This window comes from Salminus brasiliensis, chromosome 2, assembly GCF_030463535.1.
Source record: "Salminus brasiliensis chromosome 2, fSalBra1.hap2, whole genome shotgun sequence".
Taxonomy (NCBI): Eukaryota; Metazoa; Chordata; class Actinopteri; order Characiformes; family Bryconidae; genus Salminus; species Salminus brasiliensis.
This window is the reverse complement of record NC_132879.1, coordinates 31236435-31261695: the sequence shown is the minus strand read 5'-3', so window position 1 is coordinate 31261695 and position 25261 is coordinate 31236435. Positions and strand designations below refer to the sequence as shown.

The following is a 25261-nucleotide window of genomic DNA, read 5'->3' as shown; positions in this document are numbered from 1 at the left end:
ACATACATGCTCACGATGCGCTGCAACATATCAAACAGAAATCTTATCCTTCAAACCAGCAGCTCGACACTCTCAAGAACACACGGGGGAAGAGATGACTGAGAGTATATTACAATATATATTTTTTTTTAGTTTCAGTTGTTATTGTACTATTAACTGAGGACTGGGATAGGCTGTGTGGTGTGTGTGCATATAAGCAGTGTTAAACAGAAGGAAACAGTGTTTCTACAGAAGGTGGGGTTGAGGGCATGGTATTTCTCCTATTTCTGTTAAATTCTTAACTTCCACACCCTGGACCACACCCTGAGTTGAAACGGAAAGGCGCACTTAGAAGTGTTTCCTGTCAGGAGTCTGGGTCGGCCTTCTGTGGTCTGTGTGTGAATCCTGGCCCAAAAACGTTAATAGTCTGGTCCATTAAACTGATACAAGTTGCTCATGGGTTAGACAGAGGACTCTGGGCATACCCAGGGAAGGACTGGCCATCTGGCATAACGGGCATTTTCCTCATGGGCGGACGTGATATTTAGGCCTTTTTTTATTTCTATATTGGTCTGACCGGCCCATAAAACGTTGGTCCTGCCTGCATAATACATTCGGCAAAAATGTCAGCGCAAGGGTTTGTTTTCTACATGGCTGATGACAGTGGTGGTGGAGGCGTCCGCAGTTCTGACAGTGCCATTCACAGTGGATGGGAACATGTAGTAGAACCTGCAGCAAGCTGGACTGCTTTCAGAAAACATTGGCTATGTAATGAGTAGGCTAAAACAACCCAACCCCTTGATAAAATGCGTAAACGTCAAAAAAAAAAAAGGCTAATGTTCTATGGCCACGTTAGTCTTTATTGTAAAGGCAGGTGAGATAAGCTAATAATATCCTTACCACTAACGGCTATTCCAAAGACATTGTGTACACTGACTGGATTAGAAAATCAGCCTAGGTTAGTACTTCAGTACGTTTGGTACAATAATACTTCAGTACGTCTTTCATTCTGAACTAAATAGTCTTAAATGTGAGAACACTTTTCAAAACCCCCAACAAAAACAGTCAGCAGCTGCTTTGTCATTTCATTATTATGCTATTATAGTTTGCTGGGTGAGTAATATGCTAAACCTAGGCCTTTTTGGCCCAGGAAAAATGTTAGCCAGTTTTTATGTAGGTGGTTAGGAACAATGGACAGAAATCACAACTCTTATTATATTTCATATAAAATTATATAATTTTGTCTATTGTCTGTGTTATGCCATTACAACTTCTTTACAAGAGAATCCAATAATTCTAGGCGTATTTGTAAAGCCACCACTCACCAACATGTAAAGTGAGTCAGCGAGCAGCATTCTGATTAGGCCTAGGCTATTATGTAGCCTAGGTGGCTAAAGACAATGTATGCTACAATAAAAGAATATCTCACTTTTCAAAATGACATAATTTTGTTTATTGCCAGTGTTATACCAGTGCTGCTGTGAAGATTTTATTTTTTATTAGAGAACCCAATAATTCTACACCTGACTGCATCATTATGTAAAGAAAAAAAAGGCAACCCATGGTCTCTATTCATTTATTGTTGAGTTTGGTTGAGATGGCAACCCCAGAATTTAAAGTGGAAGTGTCCACTTCCACTGATTCCTGTTGCATTATTAAAAGTATTTTTATGTTTTTGATAGTGCTTTGCATTTTTACATACATTATGAACAGTATTTCTATGAATTTGACAGCGACATATATTTTCATATGCATTATTAAAAGTATATTTAATTAATAGTATTATTAAAGATATTTTGTAAAATTAAAGATTCTGCTATTTTGTCAGAATATATTATATTTAAAAGTTACTTTTGTTAAGATTGTCATCTAAAAGCTGTCTAAAACAAATATTAATGTATTCAATGTATAGTTTTTGTGATAAATTACACTTCTCAATATTTTTATAAGTCTAATTTAGTTTTCTGTCATTTGAAAACACAGGGAAATTGAACAAATGTATTTGGAAAACCTGTAAAAATTGTACAGTGTAACAACACAATTTAACGGGACATGTCCTGTGGTCTGGGTATTTGGTAAGTGTGGATTGTGTCCTCTTCAATTCTGTTTAAGTCCTACACAGATGATTCAGGGGGTCTTCAGTGTCTTCATTTTTTTCAGCTAATTAATAGAAAGCTGTGGTTTACGGTTTCCGTAGTTACCAGAGTGTCTATGACGTCACAAAGGCGCGCGTGTCCATGCTGCTCTAGTTGATGGTCAGAAGTTGGAGGAGCAGGACGCTCGTATAGACTCTCTCTGTTTACCCGGATCGGACGACCTCCTACAAAAGGTAAGATCCACATTTAAACCAGTTCAAATCAGAACCAGAACCGGATTCTTTCAGCAGCAGAAAAACACGACCCGGCTCTCAGAAGAAGCGCCTTCATATTTGACGAACCCTGAACCTACCGTTCAGTAAACATCATAGACTCTTCACCCAGAAGAAGAGCACAGGCTGTTCACCAGCAGTGTGGAGAGTGTAAACAGTTGTGGTTGGGCTGTGTAAAATGTGGAGCGTTGTTGTCGTTGTTCCTGTGATGACCGCTGTGATTGAAGGTGGTTGAGCAGAATGGGAGTGAATGGAGCACAGGTGTTCTGCGCTCTCTCTCTCTCTCTCCAAAGTCTTAAAAGTAGCTGGACGAGCGAGCGTGTTGAGTAATTGCGCGCGCAGAGAGAGTCGAGCTCGCGCTCCTCACAGCCCAGCGCTGGCGTGAGCGCATTTGTGCACGCGGAGCAGAGACGCTCCCTCCCGATCACGGTTTTACACACACACACACACACACACACACACACACACACACACACTCACTCAGCAGCTTCAGTGTGTGTTCTCTGTTCAGAGTTTTCACTGCTTGTCACTGAGGAACACATGAAGATGAAGACATGGCTGCTGTAGTTTAGTGCTGCTCAAACTGTAGCTCTGTAAAGTCTAACTGCACTTCTTACTGAATTTATTAACGTACCATAACTGAAACACTAGACAGTTGGGATAACTTAAGCTGATTACCTTAAACTAACTTTAAAATGAATAGTTGAGATACACACTCAGTTCATTTGTGTAAGATCAGTTTTTTGTCATATTTTGAGTTAAGGTGAATTTATTCAGTTGAGTTATACTGGCTGACTGACTGAACTGAGTTGTTCCAGTGAAATATGGAGACCTTTAGAGAGTGACTTATGTTTTTGTACAATCTTGATAAGTAAAACTCACACCTTTCCCATTGGCTTCTGGCCATCTATTTGCATACTGGGCCTGCCCCCCCATTCCCTCACCATCATTGTAAATTCAGTCCTCCAGACTGCCTTCCCCTTTGTGGTGAGCTGTTGTCTATTTTTTACTGCAGCTGTTTGGTTTTAGCAGTAATAGAATTGCTATTCTTATATATTCTATATTCTATACTATTCTTTTTCAGCCCAGTGAAAGGTGAAGTTCAGACTGACCCTAATGGGAAAGAAGATGGACGCCAATGGACTCAGCAGATTGAACACCAGTGAGGTACAGAACAAATCAATGCAGTCATAAATTAGCCTTGAATATGAACCACAAATTAAATTATTATTTAATTAAATTTTATTATTAAATTTTATACTCTGTTATTTACTTATACTTATACTATGTTATTTATTAATGGAAATTGTAGCACACACTAGTGCATCTCAAAAATAGAAGATACTAAAATGGTGAACCAGGGTTTTTGGTATTTGATGTTACATAATAAACATTTTTATTCAATATAAAAATTAAAGTATACGTAAGTTTGTAGTTGATTTTTCAATTAAAAAAATATTTTTAAAACCAGTAACACCTGTAGATATGTGTGTATCTTACACTATTTCTCTCTTTTCACAGTTACTGAATTGCCAGGGTAGGAGACTAGCCAAGACACTCTGCTTCAACTACCTGGATGAGAGAAACATCTTCATCTTCTTAATCAGGGCCTGCTCAGGACTTTCATGAAGGGCGTTTTCAAGGTTGCTAAAACTGTCTGATTTCATGAGCACTGTGATCTGTACTTCAAGAACAGTTCCCACCTGGCCTGTGCAAATCAGGAAAGAGTGAACTGGCTCCATTGACCATAAAGGCTTTGGTTTGATATCACAGTCATCTGAGAAAGACTTACATAGTTTATGTGCTATCAGTCTGATGCAGAGCTGCTGAAGGGGAGCACGCTTCAGTAAAATGTTCCGAACAAAATACCCTTACTCCTGCTTTTGGCCGCCTATCACAAGATGCCGACAGAAGGCTCCAGACCATATGCCATATGGAGAATGATAGACTGAAAACAGCCAACACTGCAACCGCATGGTGGTCCTAAGTTGAATATAAAATAGAGACTGTATGAGAACTCCTGGAAAAGCTTTCCTGCAAGTAAAAGGGCTGGTCAGCAGAGTTCAGACATTCATTTAAACGACTGCATTCAAATCATCTGTAAAGTGGAGTTTCCAACTGTCTGGAACATCTGGAAGAACCTCATTCTTGTTGTCATTCATTTTCCATCCTAAATGGAAAACTGCTGCTTTTCTTCATCTTCTTAATCAGGGCCTGCTCTGGACTTTCATGAAGGTCGTTTTCAAGGTTGCTAAAAATGGCTGATTTCATGATTCTGTGACGAAAACAAAAACACAACTATGACCACTACAAAAATACTACTACCGCAGAAACTGTGAGCACTGTTATCTTGTTACTGGAAAACCTGATTGGTTACATGAACTCAAATTGTTTGATGAAGCCAATTGCCTAAACCATTTAAGTTCAATAGCATTTCTTCTGTAAAATTATTTGAGTATAAAATACATCCTGAACTGAACACAAACTAGGAACTGGTAAGTGTTATATGAAGGTAACTAAAGGAAGTGAGTTTTAATTACTCTGCTTATGTTGATATTATTTTTAAACATTTTCACAACTATATTGCAGGCGAGAACAATGAGAATCATAATCCAGCACATTTTACTGATCTCTCTGCTCTACCAACCCTAAACTACTGAACAATGAATGGGTTTAAAAAGGTTTACTTTTTTAGCAGGAACAAGGATGAACAAAATCCACCTTTGATTGTTTTCAGCACTAAAACCAAACAGCTGCAGCACAAAACAGACAACAGCTCACCACATAGGGGAAGGTAGTCTAGTGGAATGAATTTACAATGATGCTGAGGGAATGGGGGGCAGGCCCAGTATGCAAATAAATGATGCCAATGGGATAGGTGTGAGTTTTACTCATCAAGGTTGTACAAAAACATAAGGCACTCTTTAAAGGTCTCCATATTTCACTGGAACAACTCAATTCAGTCAGTCAGTCAGTATAATTCAACTGACTAAATAAACCTTAACCAAATGATCGTGTTTGGTGACCACCAGCGCTATACATTTTTATACCAGTGTAATGACATGCCGAAATGTGATGGAATTGCTGCTGCCAAGCTTTGTGCTAGTTTTTGTAGAAGGGAATATATGGAGCTGGTTGACGATGATCTTAATCTGCAACTGTCAGCTATCTTACCTAATTAGACATTGTGTGTCTTGTTGATAATTATGTTTTACACACATACCTTTTTATTATTACTATTGGCAGAAATTTGTAATCTTACATTACTTAAATCTCAACAGGCCATACCCTGTTTCATGATAACAATAGCCAACTTGAAGGCAAGACATGTGCTGTTCACACTTAACTTTACAAAGTCCTTTAAACACCAGTTTTGCCACTTCTGACCAAACGAAAAGTAAAATCACTTAAGCTTCACCCTTTCAGCGTTAGGTACTCATGAGACGGCAGTGTAGGACATGCAATAGCATTCTACAGAATAACGGTGCTCTCCTAATAGTATAGATCTCTCGGGAAACATTAAGTACGGGGAATATTGAACTGCTCCTCTAATATGGATGTGAAACTCAGATGTTTGATAGTAGTTTAATTTGCAATTCTGGTCTGCTGAAAACAAAAATAAAAATGACACTGTTGTACAGGTACAGGGTGCTTGGTTGAATTTAAAATCTTTATGTTGAGAGTAACAGTAATAGTTCTAAAAATAGTTTAAGTTAACTTTATCCTATGTATTAGTTTTTAAGTGTATTCTTTTTTTTACTGCATGTAAAATGGCTGCAATAAATTTTCTGTGCAAATCTCAAAACGATTGGACCTGCTGAAACACTACAGATTACAACATGGAATTTTGGTCGAAACCCATCCATACCCTGTCTCCATTCTGATTGCCCTTGCACATTTAGGACATGGGGTGTATTATGGACAGATTTGTCCAGTTATCACCCAGACAACTAAGCCAGGCCTGGTCCTTTCTTTCACATGCCTGGTGTGTAATTCATGCTGTTTCAGCACAGAAAGCCAAAATGTATTTATAAATTTTGAATATTTTGAGTAATTTAACTAACAAATCATAAATAACAATTCCTGACAAGCCTTTAAATAGGCTGAGAATTGCCTAGTCTGGACGATGATGGTGACGAGGCAAAAAAAAAAAGTTTTAATCAAACTCCATTCCATTCGACGATGTCCGCCCTCTAATGCACATGCGGGGTGCAATGCTTATTCACAAACCTACAGCACCAAAGATGCACAAACTAGTCTACGCGGCATTTCAAACACGTGTATCGTGGACAGCCAGCAACAAACCATTTTAAATCAACAAATATTGCGTTTAGAACAAGCTTTTAACCAAAAACCAAAAACTCTGAGTAGTAATTTTACCTTTAGACTTGTCGTTAAGTCTTAGAAAGCAGAGTTATATTTTTCTAAAAAGTGAACCATTCACAAACTGCACAGTTTGACGAGTCTTTAAATATTTGGAGAAATAACTAGACTCGTGGATCATGGTGAAGACACATAAATCTGTATTTGTTTTCACATCATGGCAGACTAATTCAAGAAAATTACATTCAACTACCTCCATCTAAACGATTTTGTTTTACTAATGGGAAGAACAAAAAAATGTTTTCAACAAACTCCATTCCATTCCATATCACAATGTCTGCCCTCTACTATGCATGCGAGGTGCTGTGCTGATTCATAGACATACAGCACCAAACATTCGCAAACATTCGTATATACAGCATTTCAAACACTGCTATGCTCGACAGCCAGCACCAGACTATTATAAACACTGTTTTTGAGAAAATGTTGTTAGCTATAACTCTGAAATAGTCGAAAACGTTGCAGAACATATAAAGGTTCTTGGTAATACCAGGGACATATGACCATAAAACACTTTAGGGGCTTCAGCAAAGTTCTCCACAAAAAATAGCCAATAAAATCATATTGTGGTCAGCAGTGAAAGAAAGGAAGCCACTCAACAGTTGCTCATATCCACAAGGGTCACAGTTTATTGCAAGAGAGTTCTATGTAGACGATGGGGTAACAACCATAGAGACTGTGGAAAAAGCTATTTAGTAGAGGAGAATGCTTTAGGGATTCACTGAAATATTGACAGTGATGGTTTCAGTTTTGGCACCAAAAGACCAACCAGCAACACATTGTGGCATTCTGTTATCTGTTGCCTCCATATTCGATCCTCTAGGCTTTGTTGCTCCATATCTCCTTGACGGAAAAAGAATCCTGCAGGAAATGTGTAACCAAGGTACTTCATGGGATGATCCAGTTCCAGAGAAACTGAGAGCAAGGTGGGAGCAATGGCAAGATGATCTTACCAATTTGGAAAGGATAAGCATAGCTTGATGCTATTTTCCAACCAATTTTGGGAAGACAGAACAGAATTGCATCACTTCTCCGATGCCAGTACCAGTGGATATGGTCAGTGCACCTACCTGAGATTAAAAATGAGAAAGGAGACATTCACTGTACTCTCATCATGGCCAAAGCAAGTGTTTCTCCAACCAAAGTTACGACCATACCTAGGTTGGAATTGACAGCAGCAGTAGTCTCAGTCATAGTGAGCAGTATGCTTAGAGAGGAGCTAGGCTACTCTAATGTAGAAGAATTCTTTTGGACAGACTCTAAAGTAGACTTTATATACATTATTATCTACATAATGGTGCTCGACGCTTACACGCCTTATTCACACAAATAGGGTGCAGAAGATCCGCCATGGTTCAAGCCCCCAGCAATGGTTTTATGTCCCAACAGATAAAAAACCAGCGGACAATGCCTCTAGAGGTACAACAGTGGATGGGTTGTTTTTATCTAATTGGTTCACTGGCCCCAGATTTCTGTGGAAATATAAAATCTCCATCACAACAGAAAGAATTCAGTAGCTCCCAATTGGAGACCCAGAAGATAGAAAAACTCAAAATCTTCAGACAAAGACCACAGAGCAAGCAAGACTTGTAGACAGACTATCCAAGTTTATCTGGTCTCATGCTATTAAGGGGGTAAGATACATTACATTTACAGCATTTAGCTGACGCTCTTATCCAGAGCGATTTACAAGGTTACTGGTATTACAGAGGTGGACCAACACAGTGTTAGGAGTCTTGCCCAAGGACTCTTATTGGTGTGGGGCAGTGTAGTCACCCAGACCTGGAATCGAACCCCAGTCTCCCACATGGTGTGGCAGCTCAGTGGCAGGTACTGGTGTTATTTGTTGCGCCACACCAACCACGCACCAGATACATCAAATGCATGCTTCAGAGAAAGTGAAAAGCAAGATACAGAGCATTTATTCATCAAAGACAATGAGAAAGAGATAAAGCTATTGGCCAAAGAAGGCCAATTCCTAAGCCATAACAAACTTGATGTCTCTCTGTATACAGATGGTGGGCTCAAAGTGTGAGGAAGACTCAGTCGCTCAACCTTTTTTTTTAATATAGAAAACCAGTGTGAATTTTTCCTAAATGCACCTCATTCCAGCTACGCAAGAAGCGTATGAGAGCGACAAATAAAGACGGTAAGAGGTGTTTTAAATGCCACCCTGCTGCTGTCCTCGGGTAGACTCGATGCATCACTATGGACCTTCTTCTATGAAGCCAAGGCCATTGTTAATGGTCGTTCACTTAATGTTGATAACAAACAGTCCCAGTAGTCTAGAACCACTCACGCCAAAACATTACCAAGAAATCTGTGGAGACTTGGAAGGGTCATAGAAACTGTTAGTGACAAGGATGAGAAGAAGAGCCAGAATATCTCCAGGAGAGAAACGGCAACAAAAACGGGCAACGTGTTAACAAACTCTGTGGTGGAATGTCCAGTTCAAAGGTTAGTCATATTGCTGGAAGCATAATGCCACAAATGAACTGTATGATAGTTTTCTGGACCTCATGTAGAGAAAAGCTTATTTTAAAGGGTGAAATTAATCAATTAGGCTAAATTTCAGGAACCACTAATAATTTAGGGGGAGTTTAAATGGCCTCACCGGACTTCTATTATTTATTTTTTTGTTGTAAATTTCAGCTTTGTGTGACTTGCTTAGACTAGGAATCTACCGCTTTGCATTTTTATAAAAAAAAATTACTTTCATTTTAAAGAAAGGTTATTGGCGAAAGTCGAGTATAGTATAGTTAGCAGGAATTTTGGCCCATTCCTCCTGACAGAACTGGTATAACTGAGCCATGTTTGTAGGTCACCTTGCTCGTACATACCTTTTCAGCTTTGCCCATATATTTTCAATAGGATTGAGATCAGAGATTTGTGATTGCCACTCCCAAACACTGACTTTGTTCTCCTTAAGCCACTTTGTAACCAGTGTGGCAGTATAGCTCAGGTCATTGTCCATTTGGAAGACCCATTTGCGCCAAAGCTTTAACTTCCTGGCTGATGTCTTGAGATGTTGCTTCAGTATTTCCACATAATGTTCTTTCCTCATGATGCCATCTATTTTGTGATGTGCACCAGTCCTTCCTGCAGCAAAACAACCCCACAACATGATGCTGCCACCCCTGTGTTTCACTGTTGGGATGGTGTTCTCAGGCTTGCAAGCTTCCCCCTTTTTCCTCCAAATGTAACAATGGTCATTATGGCCAAACAGATGAATTTCAGTTTCGTAAGACCACAGGACATGTCTCCAAAAATTAAGGTCTTTTGTCCTTGTGTCCTTTTTTATGCTTCTTCCTGGCAGAGTGGCCTTTCAGCCCATGTCGATACAGTACTTGACTGAAGACATTGTCATACTCGACTTAAGGGCGTGGACAGTGTCTTCTTTTTTAACAATGACTGGGAGATAAGGCGATTTAGCGACTGAGGACCAAGGCTCAAAGCAGAACAACCCGACAGCAGGACATTACAGCAGTCCAACCCTGATGTAATAAAGATTTGGCTAGTTGAAGAGTTCTTAGCCGTGACTAGGAGAATAGTTTATTATTGTTAAAAGAGGCTTGCTTGTTTCTGATAACATGGAACTGAAGGTACTCTTCTTGTAACAATGGCTCCCCCTTCTGGCCTCAAATGGTTTTGCAAATGGCCCAAACAACATGCGTCTGTGCTTCCCCTCTATGCTCTGTCCTCCACCTATGAACAACACTTGAAGCTCATCCAAAGACTCAATAGGACTCTTTTTAAGTACTGTTTTCAGAATGTAGCTGAAAAGTCTGTTACCTAGCCTTGATTCTGAGTCTAAGCATTGTACAGCTCTTCTGCGTTTTGGACCTTTGCATTGTTCATGTTTCTGATGTATGGATCTGCCCTTCATCTACCTGCTTATCCGTGCTTTAACATATACTTGCCTTGATCAGGAGAATGGTAAAGGCTTTAACACATCAACTCTGCACATGCAGCCTGCCTCACTCAATTCATTCCTTTCATTCGGTTTTAAAATTTCATTCTGAAGCACTGGATGGCGCTTTGTATGAAAGTGATCTGGAAGGCTATGAATAAAACTACTAGATGTGGGGGATCTTATATTACGCTTGGCATAATAGTGTGCATTAATTTAAGTGCCTAGATTAATTCCACAAAAATACATTCAACTACCTGAAAAGATTTTGTTTTTCATTAAAGGGAGCAAGAAAAAAAAAAAAGCATTTAACATACTCCATTCCATTCCATGCAGTGACGTTGGCCCTCTTCTGCGCATGCGAGGTGCAATGCTCATTCACAAACATACAGCAAAAGATATTTACTATTCACCATCTGGGTCTCTTCACAAGTCTTTAAATATGCTAAGAAATAACTTGTCTCGTCGATCATGGTGAAGAGGCAAAACTTTGTATTTGCATTCACTTAAGTGCCTAGATTAATTTAACAAAATTAAATTGAACTACCTCGACCTGAAAGATTTTGTTTTTGGCACATTGTATGAAAGTCTGGAAGGCTATGAATAAAACTACTAGATGTGGGGGATCTTATATTAGGCTTGGGATAATAGTGTGGAGATATATTACAATATATTACAACTAAAATGAAGTTCATAAGAGATGAAACAGTGATCTGACACTACTGTGGCCTGGGGAAGAACAGCTGCATTGTCTACGCTTACACAGCAAGGGTCAGAATGATGTCACCAGTCTGGTTGTAGTAGTTAGCAGACCTGTTTATATTTTGACAGAAGTTACATACTAATGCTGTTCTCAGAGGTTGCTGTTCTTTATCAACGTGACTATAAAAATACCCTACAGCTATTCATTTGCCAGTAGACACCACTAGGTTTGAAGAGCTACAGGGGGCTACAAAGGCTGTTCTCAAAAGTAGAACACTTGTCTAAGCCTAACTGGAGTTAAAATTATCAACATACTTTACAAATACAGAATGCTGCGTATTTATAATATAGGCTAATAAGTTTAAAGGGGAGTTCAACCAGTTGTTCAAAATTACTGCGTAATTCAGTTGATTAGATGGAACCAAAGATGGAGCCATTGAATCGCTGGGAATCCCAAATTAATCCCAATGTCAACACAAATATAGTCACATCAAATCATAAATGTCCAAACCCAGCAGTGGATCTCAATGTGTTCTCTCAGATCTGCAATTCTGATGATGGTATAAGAACTGTACGTGTGACAAAATGTAAACTCTCTCTGTAGCATTATGTGAAATTCATAACTGCTTCACATAACTTCCAGTGATGTGGATTTTAGAGGCAATAACTTCTCCAGACTGTTTTTTTGTCACCATCACCATGAACTATTTTAATCCTGTAGGTTATTTTAGAAGAGCATGTTTCATGTTGGGAGAACTCTGAATGACTTCATTTACATCTCAGTAATGTACTGATGCAGACATTTGAAACAATTTCCATTAAGATGACCCTATTACTATTTAATGAATAATAATATATTATTGATATTAATTTTATTACTAATAACTAATCTTTGCTGTGCACACAAGCACTGGATTAAACACAACAAAAAGAACGCTAATGTCAGGCCCTCGTTATCACCTCTCCCCCGGGGCGATCCCTATTTCTGTTTATGTTGCCCAGTTCTTTATTGTCTTGTATCGTCCATCGCTGCAAGTGTTTCCTTGTTTTCACTACCACGTCTGACCAGGCATGACAGCTAATGAAATATTCAGATGACCGTGATCTTTGATTGACTGCTGTTTTGGTGCTAAACCTTCTTTTGAGTGACTGTAAATACTGTGGGAAAATATACTGTTAGTTAATGAGCAGTTAAAATTTGTCTTATATGCAGTTAACCTGCATAAAGCCAGAGTTTCGGATGAAACTGCAATCTAGGTTAATGTGGGTGACTTTGATCAGCTTAGCTAGTACTTGAAGTGTACCTACATGATTTTGTGAGGATTCTTTATACTGGGAGAGTCAGATATCTATCTTAGTCACTGTGTATCAAAAAACATCATTCATAAAAGAAGACTGTAGGAACCTGGCAATATTTAGGCAGTATTTTATTTAAATGATGATTTACTAACTGAGGAAAAGGTGTTGCACTCTCTCTGATAACATTATTCAATTTAGGGTCATGGTGGCATTAAAGAGCTGATCCCCATCAGCTCTTGCTGGGGGATCCCCCAGAACTCCCCAGGTGAACTAGAACCCCTGGGTCTAGCCTTTATAGGAATATATTCCCTTTCCAAGGAATGACTCTTGATGTTCCCAACCGCAGGGCATGATCCGGCCTGAATGCGGTGGTGGGAAACAGGGAATGTCATAGAAGCGCCAGGCCAAACGACAGCAAACCAAGAGACGACCCACTGCTGGACATCCTTATTCTGTTCTGCAAATATGGGTGAAGCATACTCAAACTGGCACTCAAACTGGGACATACCCATGGACGAATGTCATGAGGTGTAGTATGCGTACTCTACCCACAACAGGCATTCTGAACAGGAAGAGGGGTTAGCGGGGGCCGGATACTGTAGGGAGTGCTCTAGGTCTTGATTGACTCTCTAGGTCTGGCCATTTGATTGGGGGTGGAAACCTGACGAGAGGCTTGCTTCCACCTTGAATAACCTGCAGAAGACCCCCAAAACCACCTGGCAAATTGGGGTGTCCTGTCTGATAACACATCCCAAGCAAACCCATGGGCTCGGACATGCTTAAGTTATAGCATGGCGGTCTCTCTGGCCAACAGGAGTCTCGGCAGAACAATAAACTTGCTTGCCTTAGACAAGCAGTCAACCATAACCAAGATCACGGTGATGCCCCTGGAAGGAGAGCAACACCGTGGCAAAGTTTATGGAAAGATGAGACCATTGGCCAGTTAGGATGGATAGGTGGAGCAAACCTGCCGGTTCAGTTCCGGGATCCTTGTTGCAGGTACATACCTTACAAGCTGCCATGTAGGCCCATAAATCTTGGTCCAAGCGTGGCCACCAGAACCGGCTACGCAGGACCCTTAATGTACAGGCCACCCCCATGTGTGCTGTGAAGGGGAATAAGTGCCCCAACTGCAGAACCTGGTCTTTAATGGCAGCACAGCCAATCACAAGAGCCACCTCTCAGATCTGACTCATTCCTAGGGGCTCGCCATACTGTGGGATCCACCCCAAACTGGATGGGAGACGCTATGCAAACCAAGACGGGGCTGGTCTGTTTAATGAGATGAGGAGCAACCAGAAAGCCCTGGCTAGAGCAGCATCAATAACATTCTCTGCTGCCTCTGAGTTAAAGAAGGCATGTAAAATGCTATTGATGACAGATGTTATGAAAATCAGCTTTACAGAAATCCAGGTCCAGACCCCTAGTGAGCAAGCCAAGGGCAACAGTGGCAAGGAAAAACTTCCTAAATGCATTAGGAAGAAACCTTAAGAGGAACCAAAACTCAAAAGGGGAACCCATCCTCCTCTGGTCGACACTGGATAGCAAGCCAATAATATCTAACAGCACTGCTATGCAGGAACGTAATAGACAGGCCACCCCCCAGGTGTGCTGTGAAGGGGAATAAGTGCCCCAACTGCAGCACCTGATCTTTAATGGCAGCACAGCCAATCACAAGTGCCACCTCCCAGATCTGACTCACTTCTAGGGGCCCGCCCTACTGTGGCTTCCACCCCAAACTGGATGGGAGACGCTATGCGGGCCTTGGGGACTGTGGTTGCTGGGGGCTGTTCCTTAGGGAAGGCCTGGCAGGAGAGAGCATCAGCAGTATTCCACCCAAACCTGTTCGAAGATACAAAGTCAACCAGGGTGAAGAACAGTGCCCAATTGGCCTGTCCAAACCAGGAAGGGGTGACTGGCTCCAATGAGCCAGTGCCACCACTCCTCTAAGGCCAGTTTGACAGCCAGCAACTCATGATCACCCACATGGTAACTGTGACGTCTTCTAATTCAAGTTCGCCTGGACATCTCTGTATTCCGAGGACGCTAAAGACAGGGATTCTAGACTCGCAGGCTGAGAACCCATGCCTCGAAGTCCGGTGGACCTGCTCCAAGATGAGGGGTCTGTTTAATGAGACCAGGAGCAACCAGAAAGCCCTGGCTAGTGCAGCATCAATAACATTCTCTGGTGCCTCTGAGTTAAAGAAGGCATGTAAAATGCTATTGATGACAGATGTTATAAAAATCAGCTTTACAGAAATCCAGGTCCAGACCCCTCGTGAACAAACCAAGGGTGACAGTGGCAAGGAAAAACTCCCTAAATGCATTAGGAAGAAACCTTGAGAGGAACCAAGACTCAAAAGGGGAACCTATCCTCCTCTGGTCGACTCTGGATAGCAAGCCAATAACATCTAACAGCACTCTGCCAGCCTGGCCTTCTGATCACCTACTGGTCTCATACTCACCTGTATGCCATCTCCAGCAATCAGCACACACTGTGTAAACACTTCTCTAGCATCTGGCTCTGCATTTTAAACTGGCAATATTTTGGGGCGTATGCCAATGCTTAGATGAGGCCTACGCCATGAGATGTTTCTCTCATCCAGGTAGTTGAAGCCGAGTGTCTTGGCTAGTCTCCTGCCCTGGCAATTCAGTAACTGTGAAAAGAGAGAAGTAGTGTAAGAGACACACAGAAATAATCATATCTACAGGTGTTACTGATTTGCTTTATAAATATTTTGCTTTTCATTGAAAAATCAACTACAAGCTTAATTATATTTTATTTAATAAAAATGTTTATTATGTAACACCAGAAACCAAGAACTGTTCACTATTTTAGAATCTTTTATTTTTGAGATGCACTAGTGTGTGCAACAATTCCCCTTATTGAATTACATGTAGTATAAAATCATTTCATTTGTGGTTTATATTCAGGCTAATTTATGTCTGCATTTATTTGTTCCGTACCTCACTATCAGCCCTGCGGCACCTGTTTGTTTTCTGTTTTTGTTTATTGGACCCTGTACTTTGCTGCCTCGTTTTGTTTGTGTTGGTTCGTTTTGGTTTGGTCATTAAAGACTGTTTCTCTGCATTGCTCTGTCCCTGCGAGTGTTCCCTTGTCTCGCCTAGCCAGCATGACACTCACTGGTGTTCATAAATCTCCAAGTCCAATGGCGTCCATCTCCTTTCCCATTAGAATCAATCTAAACTTCACCTTTTCCTGGCTGAAAAAGAATAGACAGACATATGGTGTCATAAAGCCATGCAATTTACTCCCCAAAATATGAATCAGCACATTCACAGACTGATGAAACAGACTGAACACTTCATGAAGCTCTTCTATCATCTGATGCATAAAGTGATTAGTGAGAACAGAGAAAGGAGCTTCCATAAAGGCTTTGGTTTGATATTTGATAGTATCAGTCTGATGCAGAGCTGCTGAAGGGGAGCACGCTTCAGTAAAATGTTCCGAACATAATACCGGTACTCCTGCTTTTGGCCGTCTATCGCAAGTCGCCAACGGAAGGCCCCAGACCACATCAGCCATACGGAGAAGAAAAGACTGAAAACAGCCCACACTGCAACCGCATGGTGGTCCTAATTTGGATATAAAAAGACACTGTATGAGAACTCCTGGAAAAGTACTGCTGCAAGTAAAAGGGCTGATCATCCTGATCATCTGATGATCCAGGTCCAGATCTGCAGATCAGTTATACGTCAAATGCTTCCTTCTTTATATTAAACCTTTCTTCAGTCAATCTGATCTATTCAGTTACTGAACATACAGTGAATAATAGGTACTTTGGAGTATTTACTCACCCCCGCACCAGTGCTGAAGTACGTTGCAGTTCCAATTACAGAGACCATGAAGAGCAGAAAACCATACCAGAGGTTTTCATGAAAGTATTCCAGCACAAATACTGCAAACACATACATCAGCAGAGTTCAGACATTCATTTAAACGACTGCATTCAAATCATCTGTAAAGTGGAGTCTCCAACTGTCTGGAACATCTGGAAGAACCTCATTCTTGTTGTCACTGACCTTCATTTTCCCTCCTGAATGGAAAACTGTTGCTCTTCTTCATCTTCTGAATCAGGGCCTGCTCAGGACTTTCATGAAGGGCGTTTTCAAGGTTGCTAAAAATGGCTGATTTCATGATTCTGTGATAAACAAAAACACAACTATGACCACTACAAAACTACTGTGAGCACTGTGATCTTCTTATTGGAAAACCTGATGATTTACCTGAACTCAAATTGTTTGATGATGCCAATTGCCTAAACCATTTAAGTTCAATAGCATTTTTTTTGTAAAATTATTTGAGTTTAAATTACATCATGGACTGAACACAAACTAGGAACTGGTGTTATATGAAGGTAACTAAAGGAAGTGAGTTTTAATTACTCTGCTTATGTTGATATTATTTTTAACCATTTTCACAACTGGATTGCAGGTGAGAACAATGAGAATCATAATCCAGCAAATTTTACTGATCTCTCTGCTCTACCAACCCTAAACTACTAAACAATGAACAGGTTTAAACAGGTTTACTTAAGCAGGAACATGGATGGACAAAATCCACCTTTGATTGTTTTCAACACTAAAACCAAACAGCTGCAGCACAAAACAGACAACAGCTCACCACATAGGAGAAGGTAGTCTGGTAGAATGAATTTACAATGATGGTGAGGAAATGGGAGATAGGCCCAGTATGTAAAGAGATGGTGCCAGAAGCCAATGGGAAAGGTGTGAGTTTTACAAGATTGTACAAAAACAAAAGGCACTCTCTAGAGGTCTCCATATTTCACTGGAACAACTCAATTCAGTCAGTCAGCCAGTATAACTCAACTGAATAAATTCACCTTAACTCAAAATATGACGAAAAACTGATCTTACACAAATGAATTGAGTGTGTATCTCAACTATTCATTTTAGAGTTAGTTTGAGTTAATCAGCTTAAGTTATCCCAACTGTCTAGTGTTTCAGTTATGGTACGTTAATAAATTCAGTAAGAAGTGCAGTTAGACTTTACAGAGCTACAGTTTGAGCAGCACTAAACTACAGCAGCCATGTCTTCATCTTCATGTGTTCCTCAGTGACAAGCAGTGAAAACTCTGAACAGAGAACACACACTGAAGCTGCTGAGTGTGTGTGTGTGTGTGTGTGTGTGTGTGTGTTTGTAAAACCGTGATCGGGAGGGAGCGTCTCTGCTCCGCGTGCACAAATGCGCTCACACCAGCGCTGGGCTGTGAGGAGCGCGAGCTCGACTCTCTCTGCGCGCGCAATTACTCAACACGCTCGCTCGTCCAGCTACTTTTAAGACTTTGGAGAGAGAGAGAGCGCAGAACACCTGTGCTCCATTCACTCCCATTCAGCTCAACCACCTTAATTCACAGCGGTCATCACAAGAACAACGACTACAACGCTCCACATTTTACACAGCCCAAGCCCAACTGTTTACACTCTTCACACTGCTGGTGAAAAGCCTGTGCTCTTCTCCTGGGTGAAGAGTCTATGATGTTTACTGAACAGTAGGTTCAGGGTTCGTCAAATATGAAGGCGCTTCTTCTGAGAGCCGGGTCGTGTTTTTCTGCTGCTGAAAGAATCCGGTTCTGGTTCTGATTTGAACTGGTTTAAATGTGGATCTTACCTTTTGTAGGAGGTCGTCCGATCCGGGTAAACAGAGAGAGTCTATACGAGCGTCCTGCTCCTCCAACTTCTGACCATCAACTAGAGCAGCATGGACACACGCACCTTTGTGACGTCATAGACACTCTGGAAACTACGGAAACCGTAAACCGCAGCTTTCTATTAATTAGCTGAGAATAATGAAGACACTGAAGACCTCCTGAATCATCTGTGTAGGACTTTGCTCAGCTGTGTTGATCGTCTCCTTCAGAATGTGACACTGTGTCCAATTTTAAAGGTTAAACAGAATTTAAGAGGACAAAATCCACACTAACCAAATACCCAGACCACAGGACATGTCCCCTTAAATTGTGTTGTTACACTGTAGAATTTGTACAAGTTTTCCAAATACATTTGTTCAATTTCCCTGTGTTCCCTATCTTAACAAAACTAACATTAAAATAATATATATTGACAAAATAGCAGAATCTTCTTTCATTTTACAACATATCTTTAATTATGCTTAAATATACTTTTAATAATGAATATGAATATATATATATATATATATATATATATATATATATATATATATATATATATATATAATCACTGTCAATCTCATAGAAATACTGTTCAATATGCATGTAAAAATGCAAAGCACTGTCAAAAACTTAAAAGTTTGAAAAGTGAGATATTCTTTCACTGTAGCATACATTGTCTAGCCACCTAGGCTACATAAAATTATTTTTATTATTATTATTATTATTATTATTTTATTATTTTCTAATCCAGTCAGTGTACACAATGTCTTTGGAAAAGCCGCTAGTGGGAAGGACGTTATTAGCTTATCTCACCTGTGTTTGCAATACAGACTAATGTGGCCATAGAACATTTTTTTTAATGAAGTTTACTCATTTTATCAGATTTAACAAGAGGTTGGGTTGTTTTAGCCTAATCTCTTACTGTAGCATTCCCCATTTCAATGATGGCTTGAGACTTAACTGATGTTTCATGAAGTATTTATTGCTTAAAACCTTTGTACAAAGTCAGCTGAGCAATGATTACAGTAAACCACCGTAAGAGCTGAAAGGAAATCAAGAATACAATGAGAAGCTCGTCCATGTCTGCTTTGTTATTTCAACTTTCTCATATGAATAAATTTAACCACATACTGTATGTAGGCTGATATAAACACAAACCAAAGCTCTAAAGGTACAGTACACCTACCTAAGTGTGTTGAAACTCATCCACAGTCCAACTGCATGTAAATGAACCAGTGCACAGTACCTTAACCAGCTTCAACAAAAGGCTGACAAGTTTCAAATTACACACAACTATTACTGCATACTGCATATATCAACTATATATGATTTATTTTAGTGATATACTTTCACTATACACACCTTGTGCCTCTTCAAAGGGGGGCTTAAAAAACAGTCCTTGAGCACTACATGTGCACTTGTACTGGAGCTTTTGCTTCTTCCACTACCGTGAATCTACCTTCCACCAATAACCGTCAAAAGTCTTCAAAATAAAAGTCGATTTTTTTTTTTTTTTTTTTAAGAAAATGCTAAGCGGTAGGTTCCTAAAGTCTATGCAAGTCACACAAAGCTTATTAACAACAACAAAAAATAAATAATAAAAGTCTCTTGGGGTCATTTACAACAACTCTGTGACTGATTGGCATGACTGCTGTTTTGTCGCTTGATTTGTACTGATGTTTGTACACACATCCTGGATTGTGTTCCGACCTCTTATTTGCAGATTCCGTACATATACCAACTGACCTGGTATCAACATGCTTACATCAGAGGGGTCACAACTTTGCGGCTTCCTTTTGCTCCATACTTCTGCAAACCGTGATTTTGTTCAAGTATATGCATGTTGCAAGACCTCATGATGGTCCATCACCCAGTTCATCACTGATGTCAGCATGGGTTCTTTCTCCATCCAGAAATATGGTGAAAATCCTGTACTCTGTGGTACTCTCTCTCTGTGGTGTTATACACAAACGTTAGTTCAGACAGATAATCTGCCCATTGCTTATTTTGCCCTGCCAACAGAGTACAAAGAAGATTGTGAAGTATTTTATTGAACCTCTCACACTGGCTATTTCCCAGGTAGCGCAGCTCTTTTTAATACCACACCCCTGGCAAAGCAACCGCACGATAACACGCCATATTTATGAAACCATTCCCTGGTCAGAATACATCAGTCCTTATCATCACAATTTCTCTTCCATCCTGTGAGGGTTCTAGTACAGTGAAATCAGTAGCAAACACCGTAACTTTGCTTTAACTTGTACATCATTGGCTGTACAACACCTTTCACATATTTTACACCAATGTTCAATATCTCATATTGGGCATATTGGGCCAGTAGCAATGACGTCTCACCTAGGTACAGGCGCATTCAACAACTTGGTGCCAATGATCATTATGGAGCTGCTTCAATACGGTGTCTTTCTACTGATCTGGAAGTAAAACTAGCCTTAATGGCCACATGTGTACGTCCTCAGTTTGCCTATATCTAAGTCAAGATGGCGCCGCTGACGACAGCCGCCATAACGACTGCTCTGACCACATCTAGCTTTTTTTTTGTTAAATTTAGTGTTTTTAGCTATTTTATTCAAACTTTGTCATCATGGCTCGTATTGCATACGACAGAGAGACTCTTCTTTCTGTTAATTTACAATTCACTCACCTTAAACCGCTGTTAACTCCGGATCAAAGCTGGCCGAGAGAAATCCTGAAGGAGGACAAAGAACAGGACGACAAGCTCCACAAGAAGCAACACCGAGGTAAGCGAGCCGGCGCCAGAGACAGACTGAGAGCCAGGGCACACAGGGCACCTCTGCCTAGTATTCTCCTAGCCAACGTCCAGTCTCTAGACAACAAACTCGACGACCTCCGGGCCAGAATCAAGTTCCAGAGAGACATTCGGGACTGCAACCTCCTCTGTTTCACCGAGACATGGCTGAACCCAGCGATACCGGACCACGCCAGCCAGCCGGCCGAGTTCTTCTCGGTACATCGCATGGACAGAACCGTGGAGTCGGGAAAGTCAAGAGGTGGTGTAGTATGTATCATGGTGAACAACAAGTGGTGCGACAGTGCTAATGTTGTGACCCTCGTACGCTCCTGCACACCAAACCTGGAGCTGCTCGCCCTGAAGTTTCGTCCCTTCTATCTTCCTCGGGAGTTCACCTCGGTCATCGTCTGTACAGTGTACATTCCACCCGATGTACAGAAGGACACCGCGCTGTGTAAGCTTCATGACACACTCACACAGCTCCAAAGCCACCATAAGGACGCTGCACTCATTGTTGGGGATTTTAACAACGCCAACCTCAAAAGTGTGGCAGCAAACTTTCACCAACACATCACCTGCCCCACCCGGGGCCACCGGACTTTAGATCACTGCTATACCACACACAAAGACAGCTACAAAGCGCAATCAGTACCACCGTTTGGGAAGTCAGACCACGCCGCCATCTTTCTCCTACCAAAATATAAACAAAGGCTGAAGCAAGAGCTTCCGGTGGTGAGAGAGGTCGAGCGCTGGACGGACCAATCAGTGGCCGTGCTACAGGACGTTCTTGATGACGCGGACTGGGACATGTTCCGGCGCAGCTCCGATGACGTCAACATGTTTACGGAAGCGGTCGTGGGTTTTATCGGGAAAGTACGACACTGTCCAGAAATCTACAGTCAAAACATTTCCCAATCAGAAGCCCTGGGTGGATAAAAGCATCCGGGAAGCTCTAAATGCCCGCACTGCTGCCTACAACACGGGACTGATCAGCGGAGATATGCAGGAATACAAGTCTGCGTCATATGGAGTAAGGAAGGCGGTAAAGGAGGCGAAGCAGCGCTACGGGAGGAAACTAGAGTCCCAGTTCCAGCAAAACGACTCTAGGAGCCTGTGGCAGGGACTGAGAACAATAACGGACTATAGGAGCCCACCCTGTGGACTGGGTAGTGCAGACTTCGAACAAGCTAAATACCTTTTATGCTCGCTTTGATGCTGCAGCCGGCAATGTTAACTACAGTAACACCGGCACAGCTGATATAGAGGAGCACGTCAGAGAACAAAGAGCCTTCACCATCACAGAGAGAGATGTACGGCGGGTGTTCAGGAGAGTGAATACCAGGAAGCCTGCGGGACCCGATGGCATCTGTGGTCGAGTCCTAAAAGCCTGTGTAGACCAGCTAGTATTCACGGACATCTTTAATCTCTCACTGACGCAGGGGATTGTTCCATCGTGCTTCAAACAGTCCATCATTGTTCCTGTCCCGAAGAAACCACAGCCAGCCTGCCTCAACGACTACCGCCCAGTTGCCCTCACATCAGTCGTGATGAAGTGCTTCGAGAAGCTGGTGAGAGACTTCATCACATCCGCACTGCCCGACACCCTGGACCCGTTTCAGTTTGCATGCCATCCAAACCGTTCCACAGATGATGCCATCGCTCACCTTCTCCACACATCGATGACACATCTGGATGCTGGGAGGGGTAATTATGTTAAAATGCTGTTTGTGGACTACAGTTCAGCATTTAACACTATTATTCCCTCAAGACTCACCACGAAGCTGGAAGATCTAGGTCTCCACCCATCCATCTGTGACTGTATCTCCAACTTCCTCACAAACAGACCACAAGCTGTTCGGGTAGGCAAGCATGTCTCACCCACCCTCACCCTCAGTACCGGAGCCCCTCAGGGCTGTGTCCTTAGCCCTCTGCTGTACTCGCTGTACACCTCAGACTGCAAAGCCACTTCCAGCTCCACCAACATCATTAAGTTTGCTGACGACACAGTTGTGGTGGGCCTGATCTCAGGAAATAACGAGAAGGCCTACCTGGAAGAGATTAGAACCATGGAGAACTGGTGCCAGGATAATAATCTCCAGCTAAATGCCAGCAAAACGAAGGAGCTGATTGTGGACTTTAGCAGGAAACAGCGGAGGAGCTATCAACCTGTCCACATCAGTGGAACGGCAGTGGAAAGGGTAGAAAGCTTCAAATACCTTGGAGTGCCATCTCTCAGGACTTGTCATGGAGTTGCCACATCAACACCATAATGAAGGAGGCTCGTCAGCGCCTATACCACCTGAGACGACTGAGAGACTTCAGACTGCCCTCCAAGGTACTACGATCCTTCTACTCCTGCACCATCGAGAGCATCCTCACGGGGAACATCACAGTCTGGTTTGGGAACAGCACCAAGCAGGACAGGCAAGCGCTACGACGAGTGAGACGTTCAGCAGAGCGAATCACTAGGATAGAGTTTCCTGACCTGCAGTCCATCTACAAGAAGCGGTGTTGGACCAAGGCCAAGAAGATTGTGAAGGACCCCAGTCATCCCAACAATGAACTGTTTTCTCTGTTGCCCTCGGGGAAACGCTTAAGAACCCTGAAGGCTAACACAGAGAGAATGAGGAGAAGCTTTTTTCCACAAGCCATCCGTGCCCTGAATGGGGACAGGGACTAGGACACTAAATTAAAATATCTACATACACAAACTGGACCCTCACTCACTACAATACACAACTATGGCTCATGGACAACTCACTATGGACAATAATGCAAATATTTCTTTTTAACTCACACATACACTCACATACAGATAAATATGTACATATGTATACATATATACATACATATATATATATATATAGACACTATTTCATCTGTATTTTTTTTGCTTCTTATATTTCTATATTTTCATATTTTTATATTTTATTTTTTAACTTAAATTTAACATAAATGTAACTTTTATTTTATTTATTAAATTTTTTTTGCATTTTTGCACTTTATTTCATTAAGTTAAGGTTTAGTTTAAATTTAGATCTTATTGAATAGCTTTGATGTGGGCAGACTGTCAAAAAAGCATTTCACTGCAAGTTATACTGTGTATTACTATGTATGTGACAAATAAAATTTGATTTGATTTTTTGATTTGATTTATATAAAATAATCTCAATTTTCACCACACAGTTTCATTGTCTCAAAAGTTCTTATACCTTAGATGCAAGTTGCTGGCGCTCCCCTTGATTAGGCGTTTCTCCTCTTTTCCAGAATCCCAGGAATGATCCTATTACTAGGTCTGTCTTCTGAAGTACCTGCAGCTGAGACATAGAAAACTCAGTGTCTGCAAGGACAACACCAAGGATAGCTCAGCATCAGGAAGTTGCTCACTTATCCATATTTCGTTCATTGACACACAATCCTCGACTGGCATATGCCACTGGGCGACGCTTTGAAGTCCCATCATCCAGAGACAATATGGCTCCCAGTCCCCAGAAATTGCATCAATTTCTAAATAGAACTGCTGAGTAAAAAAAAAAAAGCCAACACTGGGGCAGTGGTTAACTTATTCTGTAGCTGTTTAAATGTTCTGTCATTGAAAAGTCTGCAAAAAGGACCTGTTTTTCTTGTGATGGCCTTCCACTTGTGCGAAACTCTACACAAATCTCCAGTAGTAGCAAGCCAACCCTTAGAATGACCTCAGCTCTGTCACATTGTCACAGTTATTTGAGCTATATCGAGTCTATTGTAATGTCTGTTTTTGTGTTTTATAAGTAAACCTTTTAAAGAAGATTCAGTCTCACTCAGCATTTAGCTCAGTATGCTACTGTATTTGCAGCAGGATATACTGATTTGGGGTTCACTGATCTAACTGAGCATAAAATACTTTTGACTGATTAAGTTCCTGTATGTCAATGATATTGCAGGCTCCCATTAAACCAGCATGAGGAAGTAAAAACACACATTCAGAAATTGATTGAGCAAAAGGTCATACGTGAGAGCTGCATCCCGTATTCTTCCCCGAAAACAGTTATTTTTTTCTTACACCACACACTGCCCCCCATCCACCTTCAACCGAGGTTTTCACCAGATATCCCTCACTCCTACATTAGTGACAGGGACTAATAATCTACCATTCCAAACAATAGTAAGGACAGTTGAAACTACTTGGGGAAGGT

At 41.2% G+C, this 25261-nt stretch overlaps 1 long non-coding RNA gene across 1 annotated transcript; it reads right to left on the bottom strand.

The window, feature by feature from the left end:
• Positions 1-19277: 19277 nt before the first annotated feature.
• Positions 19278-21831, bottom strand: LOC140550001 (uncharacterized). Its single transcript, XR_011979042.1, has 2 exons — positions 20979-21831; positions 19278-20268 (listed from the first exon to the last, which is right to left on the bottom strand). It is a non-coding gene; the product is annotated as an uncharacterized lncRNA (long non-coding RNA).
• Between the last annotated feature and the right edge of the window lie 3430 nt (positions 21832-25261).